The sequence below is a fragment of the Bos indicus genome, chromosome 3, assembly GCF_029378745.1.
Source record: "Bos indicus isolate NIAB-ARS_2022 breed Sahiwal x Tharparkar chromosome 3, NIAB-ARS_B.indTharparkar_mat_pri_1.0, whole genome shotgun sequence".
Lineage (NCBI taxonomy): Eukaryota > Metazoa > Chordata > Mammalia > Artiodactyla > Bovidae > Bos > Bos indicus.
The window spans coordinates 91,295,793-91,318,493 of NC_091762.1; the positions used below are offsets into that span (position 1 = coordinate 91,295,793).

The following is a 22,701-nucleotide window of genomic DNA, read 5'->3' on the forward strand; positions in this document are numbered from 1 at the left end:
CAAATGAGTTAGTGACAGAATCGGAGAATGCAGGTCTTGACTCTTGGAGACAGTGCTTTTTCAACTACAAGACTCTTTTCTTGATTCCCTCACCCTCTTCCCACAGATTCCTATGCCCAGTGAACTGGATTAAATAACTTTAAATGCCAATGAGCATTTGGAAGAAGCAATATGAAGATAATATGCCCCTGGAAGTGATTTGTAGCCACCTCCCTCAGCCTCTTTGAGGCCATTTAGAGACTATGGCAATACACCACCAGATCTCTGGAAGCCCCTCTCTTACTGCTGCCCCTCTGGATCGACCACCACGTGTGGGCTGAGGCCAGGCTTCCCAGGGCAGCTCCAAGCCAGTGACTGAGTGTGGCAGGGGCAGTGGCGCCTGCCCACCCTGCCAGGTACAGCCAGTGACTGAGTGCATCACAGGAGTAAGTGCCTGCCCACCCCTACTCAGGGTGAGCCCAGAGGCAGGGCTCCTCCTCAGTGGAGGAGCCCCTCTATCACCCTGGCCAAAACTTTCTCAGAAGTGAGCTTGGGTCTGAGTCCTTCCTGTCCACCCCTCCTAACTTTCACCTCTGCTCTCCCAGGGGCAGACCCGCATCACTTCTACAGGCTTGCCCTGCCTGCTGCCACTGTCTCCCTTTCTCCTTCACCAGCGTTTCCCCAGTAAATCTGTTGAATATCTAGTCTTGCCTTGGCATCTGCCTCTCAGAGGACCTTACCGTTTCCCCTTAGTTGAAGATGTGTTCACAGATGACCAGAAAATAGGACTCTCATCCTTCACTTCCCACTGCAGTGGAGCAATATAAGAGGACCAGCATTTGTGTCCTGGGCTCCCCGCTACCCTGCTCTGCATTCTCAGACCCACTTGGCCCTCTCAACCTCTGGCATACTAACCTTGACCTGCTTGTCACCCAGGCCCTCCCTCCCCTTCATCTGACCCCATCCAGGTATCTCCCCACCACTCTAGCCTCCAATCTAGCTGCCCTTCCTAGCACTGAACTCATCTTTCCCTTTCAGCTCCTGCACCAGGCTGGGTATGGCCCCTTGGACCCAGCCCTGGGGCCTCTCCCACAAGTAAACCATGTAAAGGACAGTTCCCCCAATGCTGCATCTCTCTTTGGTGGGGGTTATGCCTGGTGGGCAGGGTCAGACATCTACAACTGAGCCTCCACTGAGCTTCCCTCAAGGCAGAGCAAGCCTGGCCCTGGTGTGTCACCAGGTGAAAGACCTTCACCAAGACCCCAACCGAACTATGACAGGCAACAGGGGAAGAGGTCCCCAGGCCTGAACAAATGCCAGGTCCAGGTTGGCAGAGGTGTAGAGAATGCAGAGCTCTGTAGGGAGTCAGGAACTCTGAGACAGCGGAAGGGATCCAGGATCAGCAGGTAGAGTTAGGACTGCTGCAGGGTCTGATGAGTGTCTCAGGGCCAGCCAGCCTGACTTAGAAGGTAGTTGGAGTGGGTCATCAGTCACTGCACCCACCACTGAAACCTCAGCCCTCAGGTTATTCTGGAGGGCATTTTGGTGCCCAGTATTCTATTTGTAAAGTTCAAGATGGACCTTTCTCTGCCCAGTTGCTCTACTGGGCTCCCACTTCAATTTCCAGTTTGCCCTCTCTTTCTTGACACAAGCATCTCTCTGATTTCTCCCAGACACTGGGGGGAGCTGGGTGCTGATCCCCAACAACTCCGATGGTCAGTGGGTAAATATTGCTCTGCTTCTCCCAGCTCATTTAACACCCTTGCCCCGTCCCAACAGACGGGTGCCATCAATGCGTGTGCCCTGCACCATTGCCCGCCCTCCTGGCCACCTCAGTCCTTACCATTCACACAGCCATTCAATTCCTTCCAGCTGTGTGGTTTTCTCCCACCCTTTTTCTAGACCAAGTCCCTGAGACCCCTCTTGGGTAAAGGTCATGTGTTACTGAACTTCCCCAGTCTGTGTGCCTGAGCCGCACAGTAAGGCCAAACGATTCTAAAACACTGGAGTTTGGAACAGAGAAAGGTTTATTACAGGGCCATGCAAGGATGGCTCGTGGGTGGCTCATGGCCTCCAAACCCCAAAGTTACTGAAAGCTTTCATCAAAGACTTTTTCAAAGCAAAAGGTAAGGGAGGGGCATACTTAGTTGTTGCAAATTTCCTGGTTTCAGATCCTTTGTTCTTGAAGTCAGGTCATAGTCTTCTTTGAATGTTATTCTCGTCCTGACAAGAAAGAGCAAGGACCCCAGGTATAACTTTCACCCTCCAATGTCCCGGTCCTGGCTAAGAGTAGACTGAGCTCAGTTGGCAGCTTCCTCCACGGCAGGTTCTCAGACTCTCCTCAGCTGTCATCGCTGAAGGAGCTAGACACCCAAGCCAACTGGCCCTCAGGTTCTTCTGACAGCCCAAAGAGGGGAGACCAGGTCCCACAGACTGCGACCCAGTCACTGCTATTAGGTCACAGAGACCAGGATAGGGGAGAGGTTCACCGCTGCCGTGAAGCTTGGGTCAAGGCTAGTGGGTGGCCTTGGTGAGGGCTCTGGAGCCCTGCAGAGCACCGTCCCCCAGGACTGAGCTGGAGGGCCTCAGGGAGAAGGCCGGGATCCACCTCTTACCTCACCCTCCTCCTCACGACCACTACTCCACTGTTGTCTGATTCCCCTCACTAACCAGCGTTTCTTAATAGTTGCTTGTGGGCGAGGCCCACTGCTGTGCTGTCCAATGACTGAACAGGACCACTAACGTTCTCTCATTGATAGTTGGTTGCCAGGCGGCAGGGCCCACTGAGGCACCGACCAGTGACTGAGCAGGACCCGTTGCAGAAGGTCCTCTTGAGATCATCCCTCAGGGCTTTCCCAACTTGGGAATCCCATGGCCACTGGGTTCCCTAATCCCATAATCCCTTGGCCCCCAGTATCTCTTATGCAAACACTGTATCTGTGTTCGCTTCCTTGTCTTCACAATGGAAAAGGGGCTGTGCGGTCAGGCTGCATCATCTATCTCCTGGCATCTGTAACTACCCAATCTCCCCGTAAAGGACTTCCTGCCCAGATATAAAGAGGACTCCTCCACCTCCAGCCCACTCCAATCCCAGCAGCTGGGACCATGACCTCCCTAGCCAGACCCACAGAGGGGAGATGAAAGAAATCCTGCACTGCACGGTCACCCCTACTGATGGTGACAAGTCTACTACACAGCTGCTCATCTTTCCCAGCACACACACACACACGACTCACACTCACACTAGTGGCCCACCACGTCCAATCGCTTCTTGTCTCCCAACACATACAAACTCTGACACAGACCCTCTTGCTCTTCCCGCTCACATTCCTTCTCTTACTCTCTCTCTCTCTCTCTCTCACACACACACACACACACGCATGCACACACACATATCAAAGACTACTTCTGGCCCAGGGAAGAAACACTGAACTCAGGCTATGACCCTGATTCTCCTCTCTCTCTCTCTGGACCCAGTAAGCAAGTGCTCCCCACAACTACTTCTCTGTGCTCCCCCATGACCTCTCCATGCCTCCCCCAGCCCTTCTCTGTGCTCCCCCAGATCCTGTGTTCCCTCCCACACCCAACCTGCCCCCCAAGGGACTCCCTCTCCTGTCAAGCCCAAAGTGAGCCAAGGCCAAAGTGCTGAAGTCAAAAATGTTTTCTAAGCACCAAATTATGTTCTCAGGTGAAAAGGGGGCATAAAGAATGTCTCTCTGTTCTTGGGCTCAAACAGAGATGCTAAGAGAGGCTCCGAGGGGCTAGGAGGCTGAGTAGGCTGCATCACCGTCTTCCTCAGCCATGGGGTACGGGGGGTGGTCCTGGGGGAGTTATAAGTGATTCACTTTTGTACCTCATCATAAAACATATTTATCCCTCCATACTAACGGAGCATCTACTAAGCCACTTTCCTCATCCTAAAAGAGTAACCAGCATTGATGTGCTCTTATGCTTGGCCAGGGACTATGATAAGCAGTGGAAACATACTAATTAGTTAAAACCCACAACAACCTTACAAATACTATTATGATCATTGTCTTTGCAGATGATAAAACCAAGGATTAGAGAAATTTAATGTGCCCAATACTACCCAAAAGGTAAGGAATGAGCTGGTAAACAATCTGTGTGACCCCCACAATTAACCACCGACTCCACCACCTCTCCTGTCCCTTTCTGTGGCACTCAGAACTAAGTTCAAATCCTGACCCCACTGTTGACTGACTGTGCAGCCCCAGGCAAGCTCCTTAATCTCTCTGGATTTCCATTCCCAAACTACTAGAAATCTCATGGACAGAGGAGCCTGGCAGGCTATAGTCCATGGGGTCGCAAAGACTTGGACCCGACTTAGCAACTAAATAACAAATTAATGTTATCAGCATATAGGTCCAACCCTCAGATAGTTCACAAATAACTAATATGAGCACACAGGTCACTAATGCAAGGCTGGACATTTAAGAAAGATAAGCCGAACATTCTTGGAGGAGAAAGGAGAGTGGCTGCCACAGTTTGGAGCCCTCAGACAAAGCATTAGACCTGGCTTCCTTCCTTCATTTCTTTGCTTTAACAACATCCTTCCTTTCTTGAATCAGTATTACCCTATTTCTGTGCTAATAGTTTTCCAGGCTCTGTCCTAGGCCCTGGGGAGAGAAAGCCACATAAAGACATCACTTTTGACTCAAGTCATTTACATTCTAATCAGAGACATGTAAACCAATAATCACAAATGAGTTATAGTATGATGGAAGCCAACAGACCACTAACCACTGTCAGGAAATATGGTTGGGGAGCCCAGAGAGAAAGGTTAACACAGACATTTCCAAGACAAAGAAAAAGACTGTTTGCTTTTTCCTGGCCTGCCCACTTCTCTCTTTGTCTCTCTCTCTCTTCACATCATTCAAGTATATTATATATAAATCTGTATATTGTTTTTTAAATTAATATTATTACATAAGAATTGCCCTATATGTAATTGGTATGGTGAATAACGAGGACTTAAAAGATATAGTAACTCTATTTTTGTCTCCTATAGTCCTTCAAATTTATTCAACGGAGAAAATGCCTCCCTGTCCTCTGGCTGAAAACTATGACAGTTTTCATGAATCTTCTGTGCACCATTATGTGGGGTTTTTTTTTTTAATGTTCTACAGTTTTTTATTACAAATTTAGTCTCATATATACACTACCATGGACTTCCCTGGTGGCTCAGATGGTAAAAAATCTTCCTGAAATGCAGGAGACCTGGGTTTGATCCCTGGATCAGGAAGATCCCCTGGAGAAGAAAATGCCAAGCCACTCTGGTATTCTTGCCTGGAGAATTCCATGGACAGAGGAGCCTGGTGGGCTACAGTCCATAGGGTCACAAAGAGTCAAACACAACTGAGCGACTAATACTCTCACTTCACTTTCATATACTACCATGTGTAAAATAAATAACTAGTAGGAACCTGCTATATAGACAGTGAGCCAAGCTCTGTGCTCTGTGATGGCCTAGAGGAGGGGGATGAGGGGGAGGGTGGGAGGGAGGTCCAAGAGGGAGGGAATTGCATGTACATATAGCCGATTCACTGATTATGTACATATAGCTGATTCACTTCATTGTCCAGCAGGAACTAACATAACATGTAAAGCAATTATACTTCAGTTAAAAAAACATGGAATAACCAAAGCTCCAAACTTGATTCAGAGTCAGTTACTGCTCCCTCCCTGTGGTGAGAGGCCTGCTGCCAGCAAGAAGCCCCCTGAGCCAGGTGGGGAGAAGCGGGAAGCCACGGTCCTTCCTTCTCCACTGTGCCCTGCCATGCTTCCTCCACCTCTGGCTAACTGCTTCCTTCCTACCCCCCACCCCCTTCCAGAGTTGAGGAGAGAAGAAAGGAAGGCAAGACAGGAAAGGCAAGGACATTCTTAATGGGCTGATACTGCCCTGAGAAAGCTTTATCACACTCTCATCTCAGCAACATTTCAAGCTCATTCTTTAAACACAATTTCATGGCTTCTCAGAGACCCCACACCTGAAGCTCCCTTAACAACAATACATTCTTCTCCAGCTTGTCACTTACTGCTTCTGCAGCCCCTGGGAGCCCAGAAATTCACCCCTTGCCTTTTTGTATTGAATCGGGTCCTCACTCTAGTCAGGCATGTGCACCAGCTCCCTCTCCCCTGTGGTCCACACTTTGTCCTTAGGAAACAGTCTTACATCCTTTGCTCCAGCAAACTCCAGAAATGCAAGTATCTTTTAATCTGAGTCATAAAGTCACTAGATACCAAATACCAAAATAAACTGTAAGACAGGACTCCCCAGAGGTCTTCATGTTCATAACGTTAATAACCAAATATGCCTTCCAATATTTATTCTCCTTTTCTTCCCTAGTTATAGTACCCAAAGTTTTAACTGGGCTCATTGTTATGATTAAATTTTCCCACTGAGATATAACAAAGTGTCATGTGAGGAAGTCTAAGATGTCTCCTCAAAATGAGAGTATACACATGTCTTTGTTCCTTCTTCCATCCTGTTGCTGAAGTATAGATGTGAAGGCTGGTGCTCTGGCACTCATCCTAAACCATAAAGACAGTGGCCTTGCTCTAAGGAAGATGGAGCAGAAAACTGGAAAGCCACTGTGACTACTGATCCTTCAAAACAGTTTTGGATTGCCTTGCCCCAGACTTCATTTACTGAGATCAGTTTCGATTTGTTTTAAAACACTATTTAAGTGTTTCGTTCCTGACTCTAATCCTAACCCAGTTTAATAGTCTATCTATCACATGGCTAAGCCATAGTGTATTTGATCATGGTTCTAATATTGTTCCTTCAAATCGTTTCCAATTTTCACTTTTAGAAATAACACTGTAATGGACTTTTGTACATATTCTGGGTTATTTCCTAAGGTAGAAAATAAAGCTTTTGCTACAGATACAGGTCTGTATAACTTTCCTAAAGCTAGACTCTTACCCTCTCAGAAGCAGCAGCAAGGAGGTCACATTGTTCCTATAATTAACATGCATATGGACTTTATGGATGGACACACGCATCGGTGATGCATATGGTGTCACCGAGGCAATGGACGTGAACTTGAGCAAACTTCGGGAGACAGTGAATGACATGGAGGCCATGGGGTCGCAAAGAGTTGGACACGACTGGACAACTTAGGAACAACAACACTGACTTTAGAACACAGCCCACTGGGCTTGTCGGCTCTTGTGACTACAATGCTGCATAACAAATACTTCAAAACTCAGTAGCTTTCAACAACAAGCATTTCTTCTCACAATTACAAATCTGCAGATCAACTCCGCTTCAACTGATTCAGACTAAACTGGGCTGGGAAGATCTGCTTCAGCCTGCTGACAGTGGAGTTTGGCCAAAATGTGGTTGGGTCAGCCTGCTCCACGTGTCTTTATTCTTGAGCCTGGGCTGAAAAGGTGGTAGCTATCCCAGAGACTTGTAAGGAGTGGTAGATAAGTCAGGGCATGAGAGTGACACTGGTCAGGGAAAGCCTCAGCAGGAAAGACAGGAAGCAAGTGGCCAAGCTCCTCTTTAGCCATTTTCAAAAAAAACAGTGTATGCAAATGAGCTGATTAAGCAAGATTTGGAATTGGTCAGCAACACTGATTAAGCACCTACCCTTGGCTAAGCCTATGTTAGGTGTTTTCAGAAATACCTTATCAATCCTGGAAACAAAGAAACTTAGCCATACACATTAAGGTCATGGCGGCTCAGTGCTAAAATAGACCAAAGACAAGGAGGAGCGCTTTGAAATTCTCCACCCACCTCAGTCAGTGCTGAAGATCTGATAGTTGTCACAGGGGCAAAAGGATTTGAGTGGCCAAATCTGGGCAACAAAATCTTAGGTTAAAGTAAATGACTCTCACATCTGACTTCCCAAATCCAAAGCCTGGGTCGAGGTCTACTATTTTCTGTGCAAATTTGGCAAGGTGATTAATCTATCTGTGGCTCAGTTTCCCCATCTGCAAAATGGGGTGGTAAGAGTATGTACCTCATTGGGTTATTGTAACAATTTGGTGAAATAACACGGCTAAATTTCTTACAGCAGCACCAAGCCCAGAAAAAGGGCTTGATTCATGTTCCTGTTATACCAGGGTGGAACCCTTAACTGCTATCAAAACTCAGATTGACTAAGAACATGTGGCTCCTTTGTTTTGTGTATAACTTTTTTCCTCCTAACTAGTAGTTGTGCTTTTTCCAATGTTTACTAATTTCAAAGAAGAAAGTATGAGATAGTTGGTTTAGTTTACATTTGGGCAGATAATTGAGGTTAATGTTTTTCATACGTTTATCAATTAGAACGTTTCTAGAAGCCTTTAAAAATGGCTAATCTTTGTCCTCTGAGAGTAAATTTGATTTTTTGAAATAGCCAAAAGCCATTCAAAAGGATGACCTGATTACTTCCATGTCTAATGAGGTTTGAACCTCAGTATAACACAATAACATAAATGATCCTTTCAAGGAATGTTTACTCTCGAAGGGGAAATGAAGGCTTAAGCTCTCAGACATACCAGTCTTCTGGCTCCCTTCCTGGCTCCTCTCCAAAATGACATCTGGGTGTAAGGGGGAAGAGATGGCGTTTTAGTGATGCTATGGAAGGTGAAAAGTCATATTTTTCTGGCTGCTCTGGCTCTTCTGGCCCAGGTGGGGTAGGAGTCCCTAATCCACCTGCTAAGATTCACAGACAAAGTGTGTGTCTGTACTAGAGTAACTTGTAGAGTAGGCTTTCCACAGCTGGTCAGAGTCCAGGGGGCTGCCTGGCTGCCTTGCCTTTTACCAGCTCTCTCTGGCAATTTAGACTCCTCTGTGGATTCTAGACACGCTCCCACCTGCAATGACTCCAGCTTGGCCTGGCGCAGGTGCTTCCCTGCGCAGCCCTTTTTCCAGGGCACCTTGACTCTGCCCAACCATGGCAACCCCCACTGGGCAATGTTTGCTGCCAAATTCCCACCACTTTCTGGGTGGCCATCCCCACCTGGCCACATTACACTGCCATATGGATGTGGTCACAGCCCACAGACAATATATCAGTAGTCTTTACTGGTTTTTCCAGTAGTCATGTATGGATGTAAGAGTTGGACCATAAGGAAGGTTGAGCACCAAAGAATTGATGCTTTTGAATTGTGGTGCTGGAGAAGACTCTTGAGGGTCCCTTGGACAGCAAAGAGATCAAACTAGTCAATCCTAAAGTAAATCAATGCTGAATATTCAGAGGAAGAACTGATGCTGAAGCTCCAATACTTTGGCCACCTGATGCAAAGATCCAACTCATTGGAAAAGACCCTAATGTTGGGGAAATTTGAGAGCAGGAGGAGAAGGGGGTGACAGAGGATGAGAGGGTTAGATAGCATCATTGATTCAATGGACATGAGTTTGCGCAAACTCCAGTACATAGTGAAGGACAGGGAAGCCTGGCATGCTGCAGTCCATGGGGTCTCAAAGAGTCGGACTTGACTTCACAACTGAACAACAATGTGAACCCCTCTGCCCTTGGTTGTACTCAGCCAATGTACCTCTCAACTTGCTGGACCAAAGATGGGAGAATATCCAATGTAAAATGATCTCTTACCTTCTCATTCCTCCTTTCTCTTTCTATGTCCTTTTCACTATCTTATGGTATCACAAAAAGTCAGATAGCCCCTCTACCATCACCTCATGCCCTCCATCTTTCACTACAGATTCCTGGAGATGACTTAATGGAGCTCAGAGGTATTTTTGGTACACTCTGGGGAACTCCATAAGCTGGGTAAATCAGAATGCATTGTTGAAAAGCTAAAGGGGAGATTAAAGGAATTTAGAATTCCTTTTTCAAGATAACACCTGGCTTGTGAGGTTATTTTCCTGCTGAATACTTCTATTTAACTTGTCAGAGGAAGAATATTAACTTGCCCTTTCTTTTTGCATTCCTTCTGTTATAAATCATGATCTAGCCCCAGGATGATGAATGCTTCAAGTCAGCTAGAGCAAAGGCCAAGAATGGAAGAAAGGAAAAGAGAAAAACACATTAATAGTTTTCAAAGCATCCCCTTCATAAAGCCATTATGACTAGTTATCATGATAATTATCCTTTCCTTTCTTCCTCTAATTTGCCTTAGAGCTTCTCAACTCTATATCATGCATAGGAATTTATGTGAACATGTGGGCCTTGTTGAAAATCTGGTTCAAACAAATAAACTGCTAAATGTTTTTTAGGAAATGAAGGAAACCTGGTATTAGATAGTATCAATAAATCACTAAATTTTGTTGTTTTAATGTCATTATAGCTAGGTTTAAAAGAACTTTTTTTAATGTAAACAAGCAACTAATTTCTATGGCCCATTTTAAAATATTGCAGCAAAATAGAAGGTGGAAAGGCTAGTTGGTAGATAAACCAAATATGGCAAAATGCTGAGTCAAAGCTGAGTGATGGCTCCAGAGAGATTTTTCTGTACACTATTTCTGTGTGTGGTAGACATTTTTAAAATTAAAAGATTTTCAAATTACATGGAGAACTATAAAACACAACCCTTCGAGAAGGAAATTGCAGCCCACTCCAGTATTCTTGCCTGGAGAAGTCCTTGGACAGAGGAGCCTGGTGGGCTACAGTCCATGGGGTGGCAAAGAGTCAGACATGACTGAGAAATTAACACATATACACATAAAATACAAATAAGGTGTGCCACACTTAACAATCAGGTCAAGAGTAATATTGATTATATGCGATTTTCGCCTTACAGGATCAAGTGTAACCCAACCTAATGGCAATGCACATCCAATCATCCATTGTCAGCACTGAGTTTAATCAGTTTTACAATGTTCGGGAGGTTTTAATGAGGCTAAATTTTTTTCATAGATTTATTACCTAGTAAATGTTTAGAAAGTCTTTGAAAATGGCAAATTTTTGTCCTCTAAGAGTAGATTTGATTTTTAGAAATCACCAAAAGCCATTTACAGCTACCTGGCAAAGAAACAGGGAGAATGGTCAGCCCTCATTTTTAACCTCCTAATCTTTTTTTCTTGTTTATGCGGCTGTGTCAGGTCTTGGCTGCGGCACATGGGATCTTCATTGCATCATGTGGGATCTTTCCTTGTGGTGCACGTGTTCAGTAATTGCAGTACTCAGGTTTAGTTGCTTTGCTGAGTGTGGGATCTTAGTTCCCCGACCGGGGGTCAAACCCGCATCTCTTGTATTGCAAAGCAGAATCTTAACCACTAACCGCCAGGGAAGTCCCTATCCTCCTAGTATTAAAAAGGACTTGGCCTCATTTTTACCCCAGACCCTACTGATGGCCTTCTGGAAAGCCCTGGTCATCCAGAAGATGTAAGTATCTCCCACTGACATCAGCTCGCTAAAGGAAACCACCTCTCGAATTTGACAGACATAACACTCCCCTGAATGACACTAACAGTGTTGAAGATGACAACTATAATGCATTTTGCCCCAAGTTCTGGGCATTATACAGACACAGTACCTCTCAAAAATTTCCAGAAAAGTGCCTCAATGCATAGAATGAGTAAGAGAGCCGAGATTGTTGTAAAAATTTAGCCTAAGGCCAACTAGAGAAAGTGCAAGATTTCATTGAAGTCTCCTGTTTATATTTGAAAAGAACATGACTTTTACACTCTGTTCCTCATAATGGTATTATCTAACATTTATTGAGCACTTAAAAGAGATGCTCTTTTAAGCTTTGTCTATATATTAATTCTCTACCTTTCTGGTGTGTTTCTATGAAGCTGGCACTATTATTACTCTATTCTGCAGGTGAGAAAACTGAGGTACAGTGAGGTTAACTAGTTTACTGGAGATTGCACAGCCAGCAAGTGTCAGAGCCAGAATTTGGACCCAGACAGTCTGAGTCCAGAGACCGTGCCCTTTACCACTATGATGTGTCTCCTCCACAGTGTGCTCACACTCTCTTTAAGTTAAAAAAGAATCAATGGCATCTAGCAATTTACTGTCCACCTGTAACACTGGAACATCATAGCCAGCCTGTGCCTTCTCGAGGCCCCAGCATGTATGACTGTGGGATCAAAGTTATGACTGCTGCTGCTGCTGCTAAGTCGCTTCAGTCGTGTCCGACTCTGTGCGACCCCATAAACGGCAGCCCACCAGGCTCCTCTGTCCATGGAATTCTCCAGTGTAGTTGGAAAAACACAAACCTGTGCTATTATCTCCAGTCCTCTCAATGAAAGAGCAAAGTAAGTATTTTTATTTTGTTTAAAACTTTGCCAAACCCAGGGTGACTCCCTTCTCTGGGACAGGCCTTACTTTCATTCTTTGTAAAATATAATGAGGGGCTTCTCTGGTGGCTCAGTGGTAAAGAATCTACCTGCCAATGCAGGAGACACAGGTTCAATCCCTGATCCAGGAAGACCCCACATTGCTGCGGAGCCACTAAGACTGTGCACCACAACTGCTGAGCCTGTGCTCGAACTCAGGAGTTGCAGCTACTGGAGGAGGCCCCGAGACCTACAGCCCTCACTCTGAAACAAGAGTGAAGTCGCTCAGTCATGTCCGACTCTTTGCGACCGCATAGACTGTAGCCTATCAGGCTCCTCTGTCCATGGGATTTTTCAGGCAATAGTACTGGAGTGGATTGCCATTTCCTTCTCCAGGGGATCTTCCCAACCCAGGGCTCGAACCCATAGACGCTTTACCATCTGAGCCACCAGGGAAGGAGGTGAAACAAGAGAAGCCACTGTAATAAGAAGCCCCCACTCGCCACAACTAGAGAAAAGCCCATACAGGAATGAAGACCCAGCACAGCCCCCCAAAAAATTAATAAATGAAATTATTTTTTAAAAAACCAATGAAACCAAAAACGAGTGAGGGGTCAGACAAAGGTCTATTCCACTGTCCCCTTTGGTCTTTACCAATGGCAAACCTGAAAGCTTGTTGCTTCTCAGATCTCTTTGAATCAAATGTCACACACACATGCATGCACGTATAAAGGGACACAAACATACATACACATTCACATGTACATGTGTGTACACACACACAATCTAAGCTTAGGCCAGTTGGCCCTAAGAACAAGCACCAGTCATGTTCCATGGGGACAGCACAACTTCAGGTGACAAGTAATAGATGGACAATGGAGACACAGGGTGATTCCACCGAATCAGCTCTGTCACAACAGAATGAACTCTAGCCTTCAGTGCCTGTTTAGACCTTCTGAAGTCAAAATAGAAAACTCACAGAAAGAATTTTCCTGATGAGCAGTGAAATACTAGGACCTGCATCCCCTTCGAGTCAGTCATACTTGATTGACCCCCCTACTGGTCTGGTCTACAGTTCTGTGGCTGTGGGCAAGTGTACTCACCAAGCCTCCTTTTCCTTATCTACAGAACAGTCAAAGTGACAATATCACATGTGTGTGATAACCACACAAGGTTCTTCCAGGACTAAATGAGACAACACGTGGGAAGGTACTGACGTTGTGCTTGGTGAATCATAAGATCTCAGTAAATAGAATTTATTTGGAGTCATACTAGTATGTGTACTGTATACGCACATATTCAGTGTATTTGCACAATCATTTCAGGAAACCAGCATCCTAAGAAGGACCAGAGTGTGCCCTGAGGTCACACAGAAATGTGGTTTCCATTGCAACTTTTTATGCTGCTGGGATGTCTAAAATACACATATACATACTCCTTTCTCAGAAATAGTTTTATTGCTTACTGAGCATGGCCCTGCCCATCAGAACAAGACCCAGTGTCCCCCTCAGCCAGTCTGTCCCATCAGGAAGCTTCCATAAGCCTCTTATCCTTCTCCATCAGAGGGCAGACAGACTGAAAACCACAAGCACAGAAAGCTAAACAATCTAATCACATGGACCACAACCCTGCCTAACTCAGTGAAACTATGAGCCATGCCGTGTAGGGCCACCCACGATGGACGGATCATGGTGGAGAGTTCTGACAAAATGTGGTCCACTGGAGAAGAGAATGGCAAATCACTTCAGTATTCTTGCCTTGAGATCCCCATGAACGGTATGAAAAGGCAGAAAGATAAGACACTGAAAGATGAACTCCCCAGGTCAGTAGGTGCCCAAAATGCTACTGAAGATCAGTGGCGAAATAACACCAGAAAGAATGAAGAGACGGAGCCAAAACAAAAACCACACCCAGTTGTGGATGTGATTGGTGATAGAAGCAAGATCTGATGCTGTAAAGAGTAATATTGCATAGGAACCTGGAATGTTAGGTCCACGAATCAAGGCAAATTGGAAGTGGTCAAACAAGAGATGGCAAGAGTGAATGTCAACATTCTAGGAATCAGTGAACTAAAATGGACTGCAGTGGGTGAATTTAACTCCAATGACCATTATATCTACTACTGTGGGCAGGAATCCCTTAGAAGAAATAGAGTAACCATCATGGTCAACAGAAGAGTCTGAAATGCAGTACTTGGATGTGATCTCAAAAACAACACAGTGATTTCTGTTCGTTTCCAAGGCAAACCATTCAATATCACAGTAATCCAAGTCTATGCCCCGACCAGTAATGCTGAAGAAGTTGAAGCTGAATGGTTCTATGAAGACCTACAAGACCTTCTAGAACTAACATCCAAAAAAGATGTCCTTTTCATTATAGGGGACTGGGATGCAAAAGTAGGAAGTCAAGAAACATCTGTAGTAACAGGCAAATTTGGCCTTGGAGTACAGAATGAAGCAGGGCAAAGGCTAATAGGGTTTTGCCAAGAGAATGCACTGGTCATAGCCAACACCCTCTTCCAATAACACAAGAGAAGACTACACATGGACATCACCAGATGGTAAATACCAAAATCAGATTGGTTATATTCTTTGCAGCCAAAGATAGAGAAGCTCTATACAGTCAGCAAAAAGAAGACTGGGAATTGACTGTGGCTCAGATCATGAACTCCTTACTGCCAAATTCAGTCTTAAATTGAAGAAAGTAGGGAAAACCACTAGATCATCCAGGTATGACCTAAATCAAATCCCTTACAATTATACAGTGGAAGTGAGAAATAGATTTAAGGGACTAGATCTGATAGACAGAGTGCCTGATAAACTATGGTTGGAGGGTGGTGATACTGTACAGGACACAGGGATCAAGACCATCCCCAAGAAAAAGAAACGCAAAAAAAGCAAAATGGCTGTCTAAGGAGGCCTTACAAATAGCTGTGAAAAGAAGAGAAGTGAAACGCAAAGGAGAAAAACATATGAATGCAGAGTTCCAAAGAATAGCAAGGAGAGATAAGAAAGCCTTCCTCAGTGATCAGTGTAAAGAAATAGAGGAAAACAAAAGAATGGGAAAGACTAGAGATCTCTTCAAGAAAATCAGAGATACCAAGGGAACATTTCATGCAAAGACAGGCTCAATAAAGGACAGAAATGGTATGGATCTACCAGAAGCAGAAGATATTAAGAACAGGTGGCAAGAATACACAGAAGAACTATACAAAAAAGATCTTCATGACTGAGATAATCACGATGGTGTAATCACTTACCTAGAGCCAGACATCCTGGAATGTGAAATCAGTTGGGCCTTAGGAAGCATCACTACGAACAAAGCTAGTGGAGGTGATGAAATTCCAGTTGAGCTATTTCAAAGATGACGCTGTGAAAGTGCTGCACTCAATTTGCCAACAAATCTAGGAAACTCAGCAGTGGCCACAGGACTGGAAAAAGTCAGTTTCATTCCAATCCCAAAGAAAGGCAACGCCGAAGAATGCTCCAACTACCACACAATTGCACTCATCTCACATGGTAGCAAAGTAATGCTCACAATTCTCCAAGCCAGGCTTCAGCAATATGTGAACCGTGAACTTCCAGATATTCAAGCTGGTTTTAGAAAAGGTAGAGAAACCAGAGATCAAATTGCCAACATCCACTGGATCATCAAAAAAGCAAGAGAATTCCAGAAAAACATCTATTTCTGCTTTATTGACTATGCCAAAGCCTTTGACTGCATGGATCACAATAAACTGTGGGAAATTCTGAAAGAGATGGGAATACCAAACCACCTGACCTGCCTCTTGAGAAATCTGTATGCAGGTCAGGAAGCAACAATTAGAACTGGACATGAAACAACAGACTGGTTCCAAATAGGAAAAGGAGTACATCAAGGCTGTATATTGTCACCCTGCTTATTTAACTTATATGCAGAGTACATCATGAGAAACACTGCGCTGGATGAAGCACAAGCTGAAATCAAGATTTCTGGGAGAAATATCAATAACCTCAGATATGCAGATGACACCACCTTTGTGACAGAAAGTGGAGAAGAACTAAAGAGCCTCTTGATGAAAGTGAAAGAGGAGAGTGAAAATGTTGACTTGAAGCTCAACATTCAGAAAACAAAGATCATGGCATCCAGTTCCATCACTTCATGGCAATAAATGGGGAAACAGTGGAAACAGTGTTAGACTTCATTGTTGGGGGCTCCAAAATCACTGCAGATGGTGATTGCAGCCATGAAATTAAAAGACGCTTGCTCCTTGGAAGAAAAGTTATGACCAAGCTAGACAGCATATTAAAAAGCAGAGACATTACTTTGCCAACAAGGATCTGCCTAGTCAAGGCTATAGTTTTTCCAGTTGTCATATATGGATGTAAGAGTTGGACTATAAAGAAAGCTGAGCGCAGAAGAATTGATGCTTTTGAACTGTGGTGTTGGAGAAGACTCTTGAGAGTCCCTTGAACTGCAAAGAGATCCAACCAGTCCATCCTAAAGGAGATCAGTCCTGAATATTCATTGGAAAGACTGATGCTGAAGCTGAAACTCCAATACTTTGACCACCTGATGTGAAGAGCTGACTCATTTGAAAAGACCCTGATGCTGGGAAAAGATTGAAGGCAAGAGGAGAAGGGGATGACAGAGGATAAGATGGTTGGATAGCATCACTGACTCAGTGGGTGTGTTTCAGTAAACTCCAGGAGTTGGTGATGGACCGGGAGGCCTGGCGTGCCCCAGGGCAAGGAGTCGGAATGACTGAGTGACTGAACTGAACTGAACTGTGGTTGTTGGGCTTCCCCGGTAGTTCAGCTGGTAGTGAATTTGCCTGAAATGCAGGAGACCCCAGTTCGATTCCTGGGTCAGGAAGATCCCCTGCAGAAGGGATAAGCTACCCACTCCAGTATTCTTGAGCTTCTCTGGAGGCTCAGACAGTAAAGTATCCACCTGCAATATGCAAGACCTGGGTTTAAAGCCTGGCTTGGGAAGATCCCCTCAGAGGAGGGGATGGCAACCCACTCCAGTATTCTTGCCTGGAGAATCCCCATGGACAGAGGAGCCTAGTGGGCTACACTCCATAGGGTCACAAAGAGTTGGACACGACTGAGTGACTAAGCATAGCATAGCACTGTGGTTGTTTGTTACGAGCTTTTTTAAGACCAGATCACGTGATCTGGAGCCTGTTTCTGGGGCCTCTTTTGCCTCCATCCTCTCACAGGCAGACCCACTGAAGGCCTGGCTGGAGGATCAGACTCTACCTACCTTGAATGTATAGCCATCAACATGTACAATAATCGACAGGAAGTAAAGCCAACACTTTTCACTCTGCCTGCCCAATGTGGTTCTAAGTGCCCCACCAGGCTAAACAGTTTGCCTAGGGTTACAGATTTGGAACATGGTAGAGCTGTGACTGGAACCCTGATAGTCAGGCTCTATTCCTGCACTTCACCATTAGGCTGCAGTGCTTCCAGCTACACTATGATGTTTCTCGCCAAATATTAGCGACTATTCTAATATGTCTGCAGTCTGACAGGCCCCTGCAACCCTGCCTAGTCTTTGCTTTTGGACCAACACCTTCCCTGAATCCAAGCCCACAAGCAGGAGCTCAGAGCTCTTGCTCGGCCTCCCAGAGAGCCCTGCCTGCTCCCTCTCTCCCCAGCCTAGCCTGCCGGCAGTGTTCAGCCAAAGCACCTCCCAGCAGTTCAGTCCACTGAAGCTGACTGGTGCCTCCCCCACCCCCAATAGTTTCTGGAATCAAGGCTGATACTGTTACAGCCCCTGAGACCCTCAGCAAGCTGGGGGACGAAGGAGGTCCCGTTAACAATTCAGATGTTACTGGCTCAGAGCCCTCAGCTGCTGATGAAGAATCTGCCTTCCTCAAAGCCTCCCCTGGGGTTTTCTGAGACATCTCACAAGCACTGGGCTCTGCGCTACCCTCAAGGGCACCTGTGGCTAGGAAGCTTCTAGGGGCTCCTCCCTGCCACTACTGCTACCAGTGAGAATGGCTTTTCCTTCCCAGGACCCCCAGAGCTGCACCTTTCTGTCCTTGGGACAGACCTTGAATCAACCCACATTCACTGGGAAGAGAGCCCTCTCCTCAAACTCTATCTCATTTTACCAGCTGGGCCCCAAAACAGCTTTGCTCGGAACCAAATCTCACAAAGGGTTTTGTAAGAACCACATCCTAAGCCTTTGCGTTGGACCCCTCTATTCAGAAGACTGGGCCCTAAACCTTGGGAACAGCGCTAGCAGTGAGGTTTCATCAACCTCTCCCTCCCTCACATTTTCATCCTCCCCTCTCCTCTGACTCCAGGGACTTGTGAACAATGTCCTCCTCAGCGTCTCCAGTTCCCCATGAGCACACCCTGGGAGGCTGTGGTCAGGAGCTCAAATGGCCAGGGCGTGCTCTAAGTTTCCCCCGGGCTCAGCTGGATCCATCCATGACAACAAGTGTCTGATGACAGCGATCATGGTTAAGTGTGCACAGTGGGCTAGGTCATTCACAGACAATGTGTCATTAAACCCCCATTTGCAAATTAGGTAACAGTATCCCTAGTGACAGGGGCTTCCCAGCTGGTACTAGTAGTAAAGATCCTGCCTGCCAATATAGGAGACCTAAGAGATGCAAGTTCAATTTCTGGGTCTGGAAGATCCCCTGGAGGAGGGCACGGCAACCCACTCCAGTATTCTTGCCTTGAGAATCCCATGGACAGAGGAGCCTGGTGTGTTATAGTCCCTAGGGTCGCAAAAAGTCAGACACAACTGAGAACACACGCACACATGCACACACATCCCCAATAACAAACAAACAGGTGGGCACAGTGAGATTTAGTGATGACCCCAAGACTATGAGATCAGAAAGTGAAGTTTTAATATTAAGACTGAAGCCCAGTTGCTCCCCGACTGTGCTTTTCCCAGCTTATCTTTCACATCCACCCTGTGGTCTCTAACTAAGGGGGGGTCTCCTCGGCCCCTATTCTATGCCCTAGAGGCAGGATGAAGGTGGAGTTGTGGGGAGGGTGGAGCAAGAAAACTCAAGCCAGGCTAGGAGCATGGGTTTCTAGCTGTCTGATGTTTCAGTCCTAATGGTCATAGGGGATTATCAAGAGTGGGGAAAGAGTGGAGAGGGAGGGGACATGCTTCTTCAATTGTATTAATAGTTTAAGAAATTCAAAAGAGCCCCTCTCCCTAGAGACTGAGGAAGACTTTGGATTCCCAAGACTCCAGGGGTTCTCAGAGGAGGCCTGTGTCCCTTTATGGGATGCTGAGTGATTTTGATGTGCAAGGTTTATTTTAGGCAAGCAGAGGAAAAGGAAGAGGGAAGCATGAGAGTATCACGTGCAAACTAATAGAGCTGGGGTTTTGTCAGGGAAGAATATTGTGGGCTCTTGTCCCCCTTTCCTGTACCAGGCGGGTATCCCAGACAGCAGTTCTTGCCAGTGGAAGAACATGAAAGTAGAAATTGCTGCTCTGTAACCTAGTATTACAGGTGAGTGGGAGGCGCCCAGGATGCCAACAGAGCCAGGCTCTCAGAAGGGCTCAGCTTGATCTCACCTACATGGCAAACATTAATCACACATGTGCTGGGTACTCTGATAGCACCGTGAATCATGTAGCCATAATCATATAATTACACCAGGCATGGTTATCCCTATTTTAAGTGAGAAAACCAAGCTTTAGTAAAATGAAGTGCCAAGGTCACATAGCTGGAGAATGTCAACCTTGTGGTTCAAACCAGTATTCTGGGGCTCTGGACCCAGTGTCTCCCCATACCAAGGGCTCTGCTCACATTCTAGTGAGGACTCACTCCTGCACTTGGACACATGTCATGCTCTGTGATATGGGCTTGCCAGGGAAGCAGAGGGTTCAGAGAATAGACTGTGAGCTTGGACAAACCTAGCAGAACCACTCGCCTCTGCAGCCTACCAGCCATGTGGTTCGTTATTTAAACCCTCAACATCTGAGTTTTCTCATCTGTAACATGGCGATATCCAGTCCTACTTCATAGGAGTGGTGAGGATTAAAGAAGAAATGAAAATCCCATAGCCCAGCATCTGGCACGTAGCAGCAGCTGACTAAGCAGGAGCTGCTGTTATCATGATTGAAATAAGGCATGTGGGAGGAAGTGTGTGAGAGAGAGATGCTGGACCCAAAGCCAGACCCGGTGGAGTTATTCCTGGGCAACTGGAGTCACAGTGGCCAACCCCTTGTCTAGGGGTTGGCAGGAGCCTATAAACACCTGAGACAAGAAATAACTATCGCTCTAGCTATCTTCCACCTTCTGGCTGGGAAGAGAGGATGCCAGGAACCTAAGCCTAAGCAGAGAAGCTGAGCTGTCAGAAGAATGGAGTAAGCTTTCCTATCCAGGGGACCCTCTCCATGCAGTCTCACACCCAGATGCCCAGAGCTGTGTCCTCCTTGGCTCATTCCTAGCTACATGGCCTTGGGAAGGAACTTAGCCTCTCTGAGATGCAGTTTCCTCATCTTTAAATTGTGCAGGGATATAGCAACCCATTCCAGGATTCTTGCCTGGAGAATTCCATGGACAGAGGAGCCTGGTGAGCTACAGTCTATGGGGTCGCAAAGAGTCAGACACGACTGAGCAACAAACACAACACAACAACAATATGCCTATCTCATTAAGAAAAAGAATGCAGGGGACTTCCCTGGTGATCCAGAGGTTAAGATTATGTACTTCCTGCAGGGGGCACAGGTTTGATCCCTGGTCTGGGAACTAAGATCTCACATGCCTCACGGCACAGCCAAAAAAAGAATGCATGCAAGCCATCCAGTGCAATGCCTGGTGCACAGAAGTGCTACAGAGACAGCAAGTATATTAGCTGCCCTCTTTATGCCTTCTTGGCAAGTTCTGACCTGTACACCCAAAGCCCTCCCAGTCCCAGGTGGGAGGAAGCCATCAGCAAGCTCCACATCTCTGTGCACACATACATGTACACACTCACAGAAGGAAGGATCAGGTCAGAAGCAATCTCAGCAGATTTATAAGCTCTACAGGGTGGCAAGAGACTCTGGTTCCAGAAAGAATGTTTGCTGAAGGATTGTCCGGCTCTTCCTTCTGCCTCAGAGTGAGTGCTGTGAGAAGCACTGCTTCACAGAATCTTCACCTTGTTCCCTTTCCCCTACCCCATCCCCATCCAGCCCCCCAAAAGCAGATTGTTCCTCATGACCTGGACAACATCCGGTTTGGCCAGCCCTTAGATATGTTTCCACTTTGGCCTGTTAAAGCACTTCCTGAACACAGTTCCTCTCTAATCTGGGTTCCTCGGCAGTCAGGCCCTGGTGGGAGCAGGAGCAGGGAAGGGGTCAGGAAGAGGGGTCAAGGTGTCAGATAAAGGGGGCCACAGGAGGCCCTTTAAACAGCAGCCTGAGGAAAAGCTTTCCCACGCTCACCTAGCATCAGCAGATTGGGTGACTTCCTTTCTCTTCCTTGTGGATGTAGGCAATTGAGATGGGCCTTCAGGTTCCCATGTCTTGTCTAGCCTTTGAAGCAAGCACTGTATTCCCTGTCATACAAATGGAGGCACTAAATTCAGAGAGGAGACATCACTTTCCCCCAATGACATGAATAGTGAAAAACAGTCATAGCCTCAGATCTCCTGATTCTAAGCCAGAGCTCTGACAATGATAACAAAACACTTTGCCTGTTTTGACACCCTTAATTTTCACAGAATACCTGTTAGCTGAGTACTCTTTTATCCCCATTTTACAGGGGAGGTATTTGAAGCCCATAGAGCTTAAAGTACTTACCCAAGATCACAGAGCTAAGAGGAAAGGAGTAAGTTGCAGCCCAGCCCCGAGTAGGATTGGGTATACTGAACAGCACATGAATCTCCAGCAGACAGCAGCTAGAGCCCACTAGTGATGGTCACTGCCCCCTTGACTGGCTCAATGAGCCTGGCCACGCAGCAGACCAACCAGTGGGTGGAGCCCAGGAGATGTGTCTTTTCTTGAGTCCCTGCCCTCAATATCCAGGCTACACCCTTTCCACACTGGTTTTGATGACAGGATGCCCATGGAACTATGAATTACTAGCTTCCCTGGGAAGGCTCTGAGTACCTCTTAGTGTCATCCTCCCATTGTCCATTCACAACACTGCTTCCTGGCTTCTAAGAAAAAATAAAATTAAATCTAAAACCCTGTTTCCTGACTCTGTCTCCTGCTGCAGCCGCACCAGGCACTCAGGTGCTAGAAGATCCAATGAGGTCATCTGGGATGGTCACCCTGTTCAGTGCCAGGCACAGAGGGAATTCGGAATGGCATCACTTCCTTCACCCTTGCTCCTCACTTTGGGGCCCCTTCTGTACTAGAGACAGAGCAGTGAACCAGAGGGAGTGGGCTCCTGCCCTCACAGGGGTTGCAATCTGATGTGAGAAAAAGCCATTAAATAAGCAATTACAGATGTGATGCATATTACAAAACAGGAAGTCTGAAGAGTGAGTTGATAAGAGAGGCTTCACATCTGTGTATATGTGTGTGTGTGTGTATTGGTGGTATGGGAGAACCATGTCATTTAATGG

At 46.2% G+C, this 22,701-nt stretch overlaps 1 long non-coding RNA gene across 1 annotated transcript; it reads right to left on the bottom strand.

Moving 5' to 3' along the window:
• Window positions 1–950: 950 nt before the first annotated feature.
• On the bottom strand, window positions 951–22,074 carry LOC139182232 (uncharacterized). Its single transcript, XR_011565877.1, has 3 exons — window positions 21,932–22,074; window positions 21,575–21,687; window positions 951–2,202 (listed from the first exon to the last, which is right to left on the bottom strand). It is a non-coding gene; the product is annotated as an uncharacterized lncRNA (long non-coding RNA).
• Between the last annotated feature and the right edge of the window lie 627 nt (window positions 22,075–22,701).